This window comes from Rhineura floridana, chromosome 6 (assembly GCF_030035675.1).
Source record: "Rhineura floridana isolate rRhiFlo1 chromosome 6, rRhiFlo1.hap2, whole genome shotgun sequence".
Taxonomy (NCBI): domain Eukaryota; kingdom Metazoa; phylum Chordata; class Lepidosauria; order Squamata; family Rhineuridae; genus Rhineura; species Rhineura floridana.
The window spans coordinates 124,791,640-124,804,926 of NC_084485.1; the positions used below are offsets into that span (position 1 = coordinate 124,791,640).

The 13,287-nt window shown below is 41.0% G+C and overlaps 1 protein-coding gene and 1 pseudogene across 3 annotated transcripts in view; one reads left to right on the forward strand and one right to left on the reverse strand.

Annotated features, from left to right (window-relative positions):
* DPYD (dihydropyrimidine dehydrogenase) overlaps positions 1 to 13,287 on the forward strand; it is an 829,935-nt gene that overhangs the window by 763,100 nt on the left and 53,548 nt on the right. The window lies entirely within an intron of this gene.
* Positions 129 to 246, reverse strand: LOC133388142 (5S ribosomal RNA; annotated as a pseudogene).

The window sequence follows — 13,287 nt, forward strand, 5'->3', positions numbered from 1 at the left end:
TGGACGGGGTTACTGGCCTTGAGTGCGTGCACGCGCGTGCACACACAAGCCCAGCCACCTCGTCCATGCCCCTGGGAGGGCGCGCACCAGAGGTCCACACCCCCCCGCACTCCTGGTAGTGATGCCGCTGCCTATGGCACCTGGTATTCCCAGGCGTCTCCCATCCAAGTACTAACCAGGCCTGACCCTGCATAACTTCTGAGATCAGATGAGATTGGGTGTATTCAGGGTAGTATGGTTGTAGTCTCAGTGAGCCTTATTCCCAAGTAAGTAAGCACAGGACTGCACCCTTTATCTGGTTCACATTCTTGTAAATCTATGAATAGAAAACCAAGATGGTTGTGATTGTTAGATATGGAAGACGTTTCATTATTAGAGGAAATAAAGAAACTGTCAGCTTTACACTGCATCAGCAGTGTCAGGGGGGGCTGGAAATTCCTGGGTCTTTGACAGGGAAGGAAAGTCCTTAGCCAGCAGTCGGGTTGTAAATCTGCCAGGCCTATCCAAAGCGTACTTGCCGAGTCAGAAGTCCAGAAGCGAGGTCAGTGGAGGTCCGGGATCAATTGCCAAGGAGGTCAGTCAAAGAGATGCTGCAGGGAAACTAGGTCTACACAAAGCCACGCCTGACGTTGCAGTCAGCAACAAGCTGTAGCCAAGGTGTGCCTTATAAAGAGCAGGATGGACAGCAGGTGTGAGTCCTCAGCGTTTGGGCCTTAAGGAGACAGGCCTGCCTCTCTTCTGCCTGACCTTCTGCTGTCTACGTTCTGCAGGTGAGGGGGGAGTATCCTGTTCACTGTCTGTGTCTGGCTGCAGGGCCTCTGCTGTCCCTGGGGTGCTCTGCAGCTGAGGGGGAGAAGGAGCTGGATTCTCAGGAGGCTCCTCCGTGTCTCCTGCTGCTCCTGGGTCTGCTGCTGTTACTCCCGAGTCGTCCTCATCTGAGGAGTCCTCTGACGGGGCCATGACAGAAACTTTATTATTCTTTCTTTTATCTATCTGTCCTATGCATTATATAGTATTATTTTATCATGTTGAAGACTAGGCCTTGACATTTCAGTATTGCTTCAGGGAACATTTTACTCTCGTTTAGGAACCCAGGACCAAAATTAGTATATTCATGACATAGACTTGTATAATCTTTATAATGATTTATAATGCTGTGATGATTTATAATATTTTAATGATTTTGTCTCTAGATATGGGTCTAAAATATTTTAAACTTAATGAAAGTTCTAAAGACTTAGAAAGCGCAGCATGAACTGTGAGGAAAAAGCCTGTTGGGTAGTCCCAGATTAATTATTTGTTCCTATTAACTGGAATTTTTCACAAGATGGTGTTAGTTGAAATTCCCAGGTGTGTCAATCTAAACTACTGACACTGGATGATTGTACAGAATGAGTGTGGCTATAATTCATTTCTTGATTAGAAATGCTGCTGGATTCCACTCAGAATGCTTTCTCCTCTCCCTTTGTTCTGCACATTCTATGCAGCTATTCTGGGGTGCAGAAGGAGCTGGCCTTCAATTTTGGACCCTGCTAAATAATTGCATCCTACTGACTCTACCTTTAGAAAATGTGCTAGTCTGCAAAGAAAAAACAAATCAGACGAGAAGACCACAATACAATAGAGCCAATGTAATGTAGTGGTTAGAGTGTTGGACTAGGAGTGGGAAGACCTGTGGTCAAGTGGCTACTTAGCCATGAAACTCACATGACCTGGGCCAGTTACTGTCCCAAAGCCTACCCTACCTCACAAGTATTTGTGAGGAGAAAATGAGAGCAGAAAAAGAACCATGTATGCCACCTTGAGCTCCTTGGATGAAAAGTTGGATATCAATGCAAGAAATGAATAAATAAACAATGTAGTAATAGCTGCTATACTCAAAATATTGAAAGAAGTATGGGTGGTATTCAGTGCTAATCCTATGCAGGGTAGACCCATTGAAGTTAATAAACATGACTAACTTGGGTTCTTTAATTTCAGTGAGTCTAGTCTGCATAGGACTTAGTTGAATATAACCCTATGTGTCTCCTTGTATGGGTGGGCCATTGGAGAATCCTAAGACCGCTGTTCCAGAATACTCTCTGCTTTATTTCTGAGCTCAGCTCAAGGTGTTGATTTTTGACCCTAAAGATCTTAGGCCCTACACACTCAAGAGCTAGTCTTCTTCTCCCCATGGCCCTTTCTTCGTGCTTGTTACTTGTTTAATGATCTTACTTTCCCTGTGAACATACGGATGTTATTTTTAAAAAATCAAAAACAGTCAATATATTTTCATTTGTCACAGTAATAATTCGTGATCCTCTTCAGTTGGGAAGGCTGAAGTCAGCACTGAATGAGCTCAGATCCCTGCTCAGCCATAACACTATCCATTCCATTTGCTCTTTGAATTTAGAGTTACACTTCTCTTATTCCTTATGAATTGCTGCATAGGGGTGCATTTCTCTGAATTGCAATTAGCTCTTCAGTTGTCCCCTGAAGTGTAATGGTGCATGTGACCTGATCTTACAGTATTTTCAAATTTATTTCAGAATCCGGGGAAGGGAAGGAGAGAATAATTCAAATCCTATCTAGTGCCACTATAAAAGTTCAGGAACGATAACTATTGTGTTAGGGTTGCCAGGTCTCCAGTTTTTGCTCAGAGACTCTGGTTTTTGTGGGTCCTCTCCTGGTCTCCAGGTGAGTCACCTTAATCTCCAGACTCTTAGCTTTCATTAAAAAAAAAGTTTCCAGGTGGTCTGGTTCAAAAGTTATAAATCAAAATGTCAGCCGCTACCCCCCCCAACTTCTGTTAGCTGCTCTAATTCCTGCCCTTTCAGGTTTTTAGCTAATAAGTAAAGTCAGGGTTGTGATTGACAATAGCAATAGCTAAAACCCATTTCAAGTTCTGAGAACAGTTTCCTTTTCCTGCTTGTCTCACATAAGGAATTCAGTAAATATATAGATTTCAGCAGCATAAAGAATACTTTCTCTGTACAGGATTCTGACTTGCTTCTGAGTAAACATGCATAGGATCGCACTGCAACAGAAGATCACAGCAGGATCTTGGTAGGCATAAAAGTGTACATGCAGGGTTTTTTTAATTGCAAAAAAAGTTTATCTTTCAAATAATTTAGAAGTTTTAAAAAGTGTACATGCTGCAGTGTTATACTTTTCTAATTAAGGAGTCAAACAAATTTAAATTTTATTGGACTGTTGAAGAGGGCAGTTTATTTGTCTTATTCATAACCTGTTTTGAAAACCTTCCCAATATGAAGTTTTTCTGGGGGTAAAGCTGCAATGCTAATTCCACATACCTAGAAGTTAACCCCTTGAATTCACTAGGACTTACATTTGAGTAGACATGGTTAGGATTGTGCTGAAAATCAGTGGGACTTCTGAGTGAACATAGAAGAGGATTGTGTTGTAAATCTTTCTCCCTCCAATCCTTTTTTTCTTTTTCAAGCAGTTAGGCAGGGCTTACTTAAATATCACTGCTTTTATTTGGCAGGAAACAAATACCTATTTTTTTTAAAAAAAATCTTCTGCAATGGCCAACTGGTTTTGACAGTAAACTATTATGTAAGGTTTATGTGTTTTTACATCTCCAGTCTGTGCGTGTATGGAATATTTCAAACAAACCAAGGCAGGTCATAACAAGAAATAGAGCCATTTAAAACCCAATAACCATAAAACAAATATAAAACATTTAAAAACAGGTTAAAGTGGCATGATTCTGAATTTTGGATTGGGTGAGTGAAGTTCCTTATCAATGAATTGCAGTCCTGTGCATGCTTCCCTGTCTGAGTAAGCCCCATTGAATCCATTGGGACTTGCTTCTGAATAAACATGCATAGGATTGCACTATAAATATCTTTACAGGTTGGGTAAATAATCATATTTGACATTCATGCTTATGTAAATATTTCTTCATACTGTGTCTTGATATGTATCTGATTTCACACTATTGTTGTGAATTATTAATTACAAATTATTATTTCCTCTGGTATAGCACAATGGGGAGGACAGCCTGGCTGGGAGTCCAGAGTCTGTGAGTTCAAATTCCCGGTCGTGTCTCCTGGGTGTCAAGGGCCAGGTAAAGATCACCCCCACAGTGAGTGGCTCACGGGTTACGTGCCCTGCCACCTATGCAAGCTGTATAGTCTCAAGGAGCCCAGTTGCCCCCCAGCTGGCAGTTGTGGACAAGGAAGGGGCCGGCTTGTGCAGCTGTGGCAAGCTGAGCAGGCCCTAGCCAGCAATGGTAAACCCCCTCTGAATACCGCTTACTATTCATAGGGTAGCCATAAGTCAGGACTGACTTGAAGGCAGTCCATTTCCATTTTTTCCCTACATTTTAAGTGTGCACTTCTTCCTTGGGGTGGTCATGGTTCCCCTCTGTTGTTTTCACCCTGAGAGGCAGATGGTGCGTAGCGCATGGTTACCCAGTACACTTTGTAGCTTATTTCCATTTTAAAATTTAATTAAAATGATTTATACGCAAGCAAAGATTATGAAGTAATGCAGATCCATATAATACTCTTAAAGCACATCCAACTCACATTTAAAGCGCATTACTTGCCTCAAAGAATCCTGGGAAGTGTAGTTTCCCCCTCACAGTTATAGTTCCCCCAGCCTTAACAAATTACAGTTCCCATGATTCTGTAGTGTGATTCATGTGCTTCAAATGTATGTTGAATGTGATTTAAATGCATGGTGTAGATCTGCCCTAGTATGCTGTGCCTTCATTAGTGAATTGAAAATAACAATTTTAAAAGATACTTTTTTAAATAGGGCTGTAGCTCAGTGGTAGGGCACATGCTCTGCATGCAAAAGTCCAAAATTCAATATTTGGAAGAGACTATTGCCTGGAATCTTGGAGATCCAATGCTAGTCCATGTCATCAATACTGAGCTAAATGGTACCAAATGGCCTGACTCGGTACAAAAGAGGAAAGAGATCCAAGGGCCACAGTGACTCTGAAATTTATTTATATATTTTATTTACATTTATATACTGCTTTATTGTAAAAAAAACCCTCAAAGCGGTTTATAGAAGGAAATAAAACAGCAAAATCATTGGCAAAAATGGTTGAAGACAGATATTTGAAAACATTCTAAATTAAAACAACAACGAGTTAAAAACCGGTTAAACAACACAATAGCTTCTACATGCCTGGGTAGGCTTGCCTAAACAAAAATGTTTTTAGCAGGTGCCAAAATGAGTATAATGAAGGTGCCTGCCTAATGTAAATAGGCAGAGAGTTCCAAAGTGTAGGTGCTGCCACACTAAAGAATTGATTTCTTACAAGAGCAGAACAAGTACTATGTGGCACCCGTAACATGGAAGGCACCCCTTGAACATGGCCTGGTAGCAAATCTGCAACCAGTGCAGATTTCAGAGCAGAGATATGTGCTGATAGGGTCTCACTCATGTCAGCAATCATGTCGCAGCATTCTGCACTAACTGCAGCACCCAGGTCAGGTTGTGCTGCATGGAGATTTCTGTGACCTTGGCTGACTGGCTGCCAGAATCTTTTTAGTTTTAGTTAGGAACCCTGACTGTTTGTGGGATGCTGAGTTTTCTGTCTTACTCATAGGAAACTTGTGTGGTTGGTATTGGTATTGCATTTAGGAAATCATCACTGATTTTTCTTTTTCTATTTGCATTTCATTTACCTCTGACCTTACTCCCTTACATCCATAGAAGCAACAACAGTGGTTCCATGTGGTCAGCTCAACCCCCTTAAACCCACTGATGATGCACCTTGTTGGTTTCATTAAAAAAAAAATGTTTCCCAGTAGTGATAAAAAGAGAATTAACATACTGGGAAGTGACTTCAGTTGCCCAATCTACTGCCTGTGAAAGCAGACCAAACCATGTGTGTTTTCTGTCTGTCAATTATTACTCACTGGAATTGGGTTGGCTATCAAAGTGAGTTTATAGCAGACCACAGAACAGGCAGGAAAGAGTAGAGAATCTTACTCATACTCTTACTTATTTCTCAAACCTCTTTCTGCAGTGAATGGTCAAGTCTGTAAAGATGTTTGGAGCAGCCATAGTAAAAGGCAGGCAGGGCATTCCAGGCAGGGGGTTGCCAACCCTGCTTGGATATTGATATATTTGCAGAGGTTCCCTAGTCAAGCCTTACCAAGATCATAATCCTAACCATATCTACTGAGAAGTAAGTCCTGTTGAGTTCTATGGGGCTTAGTCCCTTAATCAGTGTTTTTAGAATTGCAGTCCTCAGGGGCTTCCATCTTTACTCCTGAGTGTTCCCATCTAACATTTCCACAACTTCTTCCTACAATGGTTTTCTGGTGACTGGCCTGAGGACACTGAAACCCTTCTTGCCAGAAGCAAGTAGGCTAGATTAAATGTTCCTTACCTATGCTCTGTAAGCAGGTGAGAAGGAATGATCCTGTCACTTCAGCTGGACCTAGAAACATCCTCATTTAGCTAAGGTTTCTATCTTAATTTCCAATCAGAGATTTTTTTTTGCTTGAATGGTATGGTCCAAGCAAATGTGGTTGATGCTTAATGTATCATGCTTACTGACTTCACTAGGGCCTGCCCCTATGACATCACTAGGGCCCGCCCCTGAAATCTCAGAGTTTGGGATGTTTTTGACCTGGCAACCCTACTGACTATTGGTTATACTGGCTGGGGCTGATGGAAGTTGGAATCCAGCAACATCTAGAGGGCCTCCATCTAGAGCAGCCTTTCCCAACCAGTGTGCCTCCAGATGTTCTTGGACTGCAATTCCCATCTTTCCTGACCATTGGCAATGCTGGCTGAGGCTGATAGGAGTTGTGGTCCAACAACATCTGGAGGCACACTGGTTGGGAAAGGCTGATCTAGAGGGTTCCCCACCCCTAATTTAGATGCATAAAAAATCCCCCAAAGCATAAAACGTTCCCTGTTGTGTGAGACCAAATAGTTCAGCTTTCTGTTTTCATCAGTAGTCAAATAGTTGCTTCCAGAAATCCACAAGCAGGGCATGAAGGAAACGTCCCTCCCCAGCTGTTTCTCCCCCAGCAGCTAGAATTCAGAGGCTTCTTCTCTCTGAACAGGAAGATTTGATTGAGTTATGATTCATGGCTAATAGCATTTGATAGCCTTCTCCTTCATGAATTTGTCTAATCCCCCTTTAAAGACATCTAAGACAATGGCCAGTGTCACATAAAATGGCTGTGAATGTCATATTTTAATATGGTAAAATGAAAAAGTGTGTGATAAGGAAGCACTCAAGGCAGCATTTGGTCTTACATAATAAAACAACAAAAAATAAGACTTAAAAAAAAAGAATTCTGGAAAATATTTTATCTTCATAGTACTTCAAGATTTTTCCTAATTGCTGTTATCAAAGCCTGTATTTCTGCACAAAATGCAGATAATCATCATGATGAATAAAATCACTATGTAGCCTGTGGGGTTTTTTATTTTATTAAAAAGATTAGGTAAAGACAATGTCAGAATCCTTTGTATTAGCTATAAGAGCTGTTGTTTAGACTAGGGCTCCTTTGTCTGCCATGAATATTTTACATTTAAATTAGAAATCTGTAAAGTTGAGGTGGAAGGATTACTGTGTATGAGAGATGAATAAGGAGGCGCATTATAGCCTTTGCAGTAAGGAGGATAAGTACCACAGTTCATCTGACATAAGAGATGGATTACGGTGAATCTGAAGTGGAAGAAGGTTTATTTAAGAATTATTAGCAATGGTTTGCATTTATGTAATCTATTAGTATAACACAGGGAAAGTTATGTGATCCAGGAGAAGGGGGAGTTTACTTCCAGATTTATCAAACAGATTTGCTATTTACAATGCAGCTCAGAACCTAGTATATGCAAAGCAGTCACTTTTTTAAAAAGAAAACTAAATGAAAGAATACTACACTGAAGAGAAACAAGAATGCAACAGAATTCTTTCTTTGGCCTTTCCATAGTCATATATAATCTGGGAATTTACACAATGTATGCATGTACCCAGTGGAGGCTGGTGGAACCTAGACCTGGTGGGGCGCTTATGAGGTCCCACAGGCAGAGCCTATGAGGTTGCTCCTTGTGAGTTCCCCATCCTCCTCTCTTGCAAAAAGCAAAGCAAAACAGTGAACACTTCAGCAGTACAGTTTTACAAATACATAGCACCAAAAAGTGTATCCCCTTGGTATACTGTATCATTCACCAAGCATGCATCATCATGGATCAAAATCATAGCAGTTACCCCAATATGATACAGTGAGCTTCATGACTGAGTGGGGATTTGAACCCTGGTCTTTCAGGTCCTAGTCCAACACTCTAACCATTATACTACACTAGCATGTGACACGGTCAGGATTATGCTAAATGGAACACTAGGGGGTGGCAAGATTATCAAGGGCTGCAGCTAGTTTAACCATTGTGTAAATTCCCAGATTGCATATGGCTATGGAAAGGTCAAAGGAAGAAATCTGTTGCATTCTTGTTTCTCTGCAGTGTAGGATTCTTTTATATTTTTGTTTTTTAAAAAGTGTCTGCTTTGCATATATTAGGTTCTGAGCTGCATTGTAAATAGCAAAACACAGTTCTTAACAGTGAAGGTTTAATCCAATGTACATTTATATTAATAATGATAATAATGATCATTGTTATTGTTACCTGCACAGGGCCTGTTACCTGCACAGTGGTAGGCCTGGTTGGAGGGGAACTATTTCTAGGGTTGCTAGAGCATAGCATCCACATACTACTATGCTGGATCAAACTAAAGATCAATCTAGTCCAACTTTTGCTTCCCACAATGGAAAGTCAATGAAGCCCACAAGTAGGTTTTTTTGTTAGTCATAATTTTTATTGTAATTTTCCAGTATATCAATTTATAATTAATATGCAAAGAAATGAAATAAAAATTCACATAGCAAAACAAACACAAGCAACCACAGTCAATCAAAATTTGAAAAATAATATAAAACAACTTAAAAGGGAAAGTTCAGTAACCCCAATAAATTCATCAAACATTAATACTTGGCCAAGTTCCGCATCCACGCACATCATATTATCACCCAACTCGTGTAACATCATCTTCAAATCTGACAAAAACCATACACATGAAAATACAGAAAATCAATTAGTAATCAATACAAATAAATGTGTACCTGTAAAAAAAAGAAATTAAACAATAAGAATAATAATATCAATGATAAAAATAATTGTAATAATCATAAAGTGTCCCAAAGATACAAACATTAAGCAGAGTTTGATGTCAGTAATGCTTTTCTGTTTGCCTTCTTCAGCATATTCAGAGGTAGACTGCCCCTAAACTGGAGAAGGAAAGGTATCTGTCAGTTTATTGCTATATGGAACCTCCAGCTTCAGAGGCAGTCTATTTCTGAATATGCTGAAATTGGGGAGAATATGCTGACGTTTGGTGAGGGGGTCTGCTTGAAGGGGGAGATTTTTTATTGTGTGTGTGCAACAGAATGCAATTGCCCTCCAAACACGCATACACACACTAAAAAAAATCCCCTTGAAGCAGCCCCCTCACCAAAATTCTTTTCACCCCAGCAACACCAAGCAATCTCTCTCTCTCTCTCTCTCTCTCTCTCTCTCTCTCACACACACACACACACACACAAAACCCCTGTTAAGCAGCCTCTCCACTTGCATTTCAACACAGAAGCCTCCAAAATGCTCTCTTTTCCCCACCCAACGAAGCACACAAAATAAGTAAATAAATAAAATCAATGGCTGCTGCCACACCCAATTGTTTAGCTTGACTGCAAGTGTGTGTTAAAAACATGGTCCTGATTTGCTCTGGGGGTGCTCAGAGGCCCACCCAGCTCTTTGTTTATTTTCTGAGATTTTTTATATGGGAATTAGTCTATTAGCTACTAAGGTAAAAGAAGGGGACAGGGGGAAATGAATGAGCATTTTGTCTACTGCCCTCTCTAACTAAGCCTTCTGTAACCATGCTTGGTTTTTTTAACTGTTTCCTTCCCAGGACACAGAAGGTAAGTGCATCTAGGAACCCTCTCAGTCAGTGTAAGGCATCAGAGAAAGACTGGCCCATGGCTTTGGAGATTTTTTTGGGGGGGGTCAGAATCTTGGGAGGATGCTACCCCACTTTGCCCAACAAAGCAACCTCCCCTGCACATACCAACCAATTTAGTTGGTATCCACCCCCCACACCCCTAGTGAAAGATATAAAGCATCCATCTCAGAGAATCTAAGAATGGTGTTATTACACATTCTTCCTTTATAAAAAAGTTGTGCTAAGAACCAGGAACTGTTATTCAAGTGCACTAGTAAATTAAGATCAAGGAAAGAAGAGGAAATCATTATGAGAAGTGCCTGGCATTTTGTGTACTACAGAAACATTTAGGTGACCTCAGTAGAAGAAAAGATGCACACAGTAGACATTTAATAGGCCAGGCCAGAAGGAGAGTGGTTTTGTTTCCTAGATCTAAAATAAAGTGCTGCATACATTTGAAATTAGAATCTGTTTTTATTTTTATACGTATATATTCAGGTAGAATCTTCAAGAAAATCTCAGCCAGCAGAATTCTCAGAATGCTTAAGTTGTGTTTTTCAAAATATAAGGTGGGCTTCCTGTTGACTTATACCTAAGGGATGCTCCCTCATGAGCCAGTTCCCTATATCTCAGCCCATCTATTGACTGTCTGTGCTAGAAATCTATGTATCAACTATCTGTCTCTCCTATCTGCCCCATGAGATTCCAGTCAGATCACTAGGGAAACTGTTCAGTAATCATAATACAGTTTTGAATGATCAGATGGTTTCTCTTAGCCAAATTGGATGTGGCATTTATCAAGTAATTTTTCCCAGGAGTGCTTAGTTTTTAAAAAGTGGGGGCTAAGCTAGATGGGAAACATAGTGTGGGGAATGGTGGCTTTAGTCCTTTGTCCCAGCCATGATCCCAATCAGAATCAGACTCACACACACACCAACTCACCACCTGCCATTCACAGTAAGAAGACAATTCCTATTGGCACCAATGGAGCCGGCCCTGTAGCCAGTCTGCGTTATTAGATGGGGCAGCCACATTTCTAGGTAGGACATGTTACATGGGGAGAGGCACATAGCACAAGCCAATCTCCCACACACACAGTGGTGGAGAGGATACGAGGGCCAGGCAAGAGGAAGGGGAAGGCAGTGACCTTCCTCCTCACTCTTCCATCCAGAGAGTCTGTTAACTTACATGAAGGAAGTTTAATCTGTTAAATTGTTTCATCCTTTTAAAAGAGATTCCCAAGAATATGAGACTAAAAAGCTTGACTTTGTCTATAGCTACAGTCCTTTTTCACCTGTGGTCTGTCCTGTGTTCTCATTTTTCATGAACTGAACTACTTTGACAGTGAGCTTCCGAGCTTCCGGTATGCTGCATTAGGTATCTCAGTTTTAGATTCCATCCAAAAAACAAACTTATCCATACTACAACTTTAGAGAAGGGAGAGGGAAAATAAATACTTTAGAGTAATTTGTTGCCTCCTCCTTGAGGGTGCCTCCTTATATTCTTGTTCCTAACCTTTAGATTTTTGTTCCTGTTGGGAAAATCAAGAGAAAATTTGTTAATTGGCTGCTATATAAACTAAGGAACTGGAAACTTATTGTGGAAAGCAATTGGATTTTTTTTTACTGGTTGCTGGGTTGATCTTTCTGTTTAAAAACCCTGAAAAGGCCTCATGCTAAGCTACACGTGTAGGGAAAATCAGAAATTAGGCCTGAGTTACAGCCTAGGTAGCCAGCCAGCCAAGCAGCTTCTGTAGCGTACATAGAAATATTTCTATTTCTCTAGAGCTGTTTTCTTCCTTTGCCATCAAGAAAAAGAAAAAATAGTCCCTATGACTGTGAGGATAGTGAGTCCTTTCTTTAAAAGAGAAAAGGGTAACGTAGGGTAGCCATTTTTTCAGATAACTTTAAGTTATTTCCTTATTTCACCCTTTGGCAATAAGCACCCAATCCTGTTCTACTCATAATAACTGCAGAATAAACAAACTCTTGCTGGCTGGGTAGAGAAGACAACTGAAACTGAAAAACAGAACAAAGGAAGGTGCAAGGGGTACAGTCTAACTTTAGCCCATAATACAAAGGGCTAATATTTAACTCTTCATGATACATAGAGGCTGTTTTTTTCAGGATCACTTAAGTAATTGCCCACATGGCAGCTATTTGTTGTTGTTGTTTTTAAAAGTAAACACAACTTGGCAAATGCCATATCTAGGGTGCCGCCCATATGGGGAATTTTACCTGAAACAGCTATGGTTGGTTTGCTCACTTTTAGGGAGCAACTAGACAGCATCAACACATAGGCCTTATCCTGTGTTTTCACCATGCTGATTCCATTTCTGGGCATTAATTACAACACCCAACTGCCTCAATAATGTGTGGGCTTTCAGCATTGCATTTCCTGGTTGCATGGCCATTTCACATCTTGCAGAAATCCTTTTCTCCTTCAGGGTTTGTTTTTTTTAAAGAAATAAATCTGCCATCACCACCACCACCACCATGCAAACACTGGTTCAGCTTCATAGGGCTATGTCTGTTGCTTCTAGTGTTGCTTCCTCCAGCCTACTTACTACTTACTTACTTAATATATTAGATTTATGCCTCGCCTTTCTTCCCAGTACTCCAAGCCAATTAGCCTAGTAGCGTAGAAGGGCTCCTTCCTTCTTTTCCTGCTGACTGTATGTTGAGGGAGGGACCAAGTAGGTCTGCCTTGATCCACAAGGCACTGCCTTTGGGGCAGCTGCAGTTGTACAAAGAGACCAGCTTCAAATGAGAAACAATAGCCTTCTTTAGCTCACACAGAGCTGTGAATCTTGGAAAGCAGCAAGAGATCTTGCTGCAAGCACCTTGGCTCTGTGAGTGTCAGAGGAGGCGTGAAGAAGGAATTGTCTCTCACCTGCACCGACTTCAGAGAGGCTTACTTAACACCAGTCTCCATAGAGAAGTAAGGAAAGGAAGATGGTGGTTTTCACCCTCTCCCCTCCCACCATTTTTGTGTAAAAAGTGGATCCTTATCCCACTTTGTAGGCAACAGGACTGCAGGACTAAAAGTCTCTTCTTCACTCCATGCCACCCCTGCAGTGAATCAGGAAGGAAAGGGAGGGAGAGGGTGGTGGAGATATATTCCACCCACAAATGTGAACAAAATGCAGTGGGGTGTGCACACACCAGAGGTGTAAGGGAAAGGACAATGGTCAGTGGTAGACTGAATGCTTTTCATGCAAAAGATCTCACATTCTATCTCCAGCATCCCCAGGCAGGACTGGGAGAGATCAGTGTCTGAAACCCTGCCAGGCAGTGTGGACAACA